Consider the following 1,285-nt stretch of genomic DNA (forward strand, 5'->3'; position numbering starts at 1 on the left):
CATGGAGCTATCCTTAGCGCCCGAGCCAATTTTGTTTGAATGGAGCCTTGGCTGTGGGAGGGGAAGAGAGAGATAGAGAGGAAGGAGAGGGAGAAGGGTGGAGAAGCAGGTGGGTGCTTCTCCTCTGTGCCCTGACTGGGAATTGAACCCAGGATTTCTACATGCTAGGCTGATGCTTTACCACTGAGCCAACCAGCCAGGGCCTAATTTTAATAGATTTTTATGGGGTATAATATTTAGAGCTCTCTATATGCAGTATTGTGGCATCTGCAAATAATGACAAGTTTATTGCTTTCTTTCAATTTGGACTCTTTTTATTTCTTCTTGTTGTTTGATTGATGTGACTAGGACATTTAATATAATGTTGTCATGTTTCTCAAAGAAAAAGCTTTCATCTTTTTTCTTGTTTAGTATAATGTTAACTATAAACATACAGGACCAAGGAAGTGCTTGTCTGATTCTTAGCTATGGAATCAATAGACCTTCAGAATCATGTAATAAAATTCAAAAGGAAAAAAATATCCCATAAAAATCTGAGGTATGGGCCCTGGCCGGTTGGCTCAGCGGTAGAGCGTCGGCCTAGTGAGCGGAGGACCCGGGTTCGATTCCCGGCCAGGGCACACAGGAGAAGCGCCCATTTGCTTCTCCACCCCTCCGCCGCGCTTTCCTCTCTGTCTCTCTCTTCCCCTCCCGCAGCCAAGGCTCCATTGGAGCAAAGATGGCCCGGGCGCTGGGGATGGCTCTGTGGCCTCTGCCTCAGGTGCTGGAGTGGCTCTGGTCGCAATATGGCGATGCCCAGGATGGGCAGAGCATCGCCCCTGGTGGGCGTGCTGGGTGGATCCCAGTTGGGCGCATGCGGGAGTCTGTCTGACTGTCTCTCCCTGTTTCCAGCTTCAGAAAAATGAAAAAAAAAAAAGAAAAAAAAAATCTGAGGTATGGCCCTGGCCGGTTGGCTCAATGGTGGAGCATTGGCCTGGCGTGCAGGAGTCCTGGGTTTGATTCCCAGCCAGGTCACACAGAAGAAGCACCCATCTGCTTCTCCACCTCTCCCCCTCTCCTTCCTCTCTATCTCTCTCTTCCCCTCCTGTAGCGGGGGCTCCATTGGAGCAAGGTTGGCCCGGGCACTGAGGATGGCTCTGTGGCCTCTGCCTCAGGCTCTAGAATGGCTCTGGTTGCAGCAGAGCATTGCCTCCTGGTGGGCATGCCGGGTGGATCCCGGTTGGGTGCATGCAGAAGTCTGTCTGACTGCCTCCCCATTTCCAACTTCAGAAAAATACAAAAAAAA

At 50.4% G+C, this 1,285-nt stretch overlaps 1 non-coding gene across 1 annotated transcript; it reads left to right on the forward strand.

Moving 5' to 3' along the window:
- The first annotated feature begins 544 nt into the window (after positions 1 to 544).
- Positions 545 to 620, forward strand: TRNAT-AGU (transfer RNA threonine (anticodon AGU)). Its single transcript has one exon. It is a non-coding gene; the product is annotated as a tRNA-Thr (tRNA).
- Positions 621 to 1,285: the final 665 nt, after the last annotated feature.

This window comes from Saccopteryx leptura, chromosome 5 (assembly GCF_036850995.1).
Source record: "Saccopteryx leptura isolate mSacLep1 chromosome 5, mSacLep1_pri_phased_curated, whole genome shotgun sequence".
Classification (NCBI taxonomy): domain Eukaryota; kingdom Metazoa; phylum Chordata; class Mammalia; order Chiroptera; family Emballonuridae; genus Saccopteryx; species Saccopteryx leptura.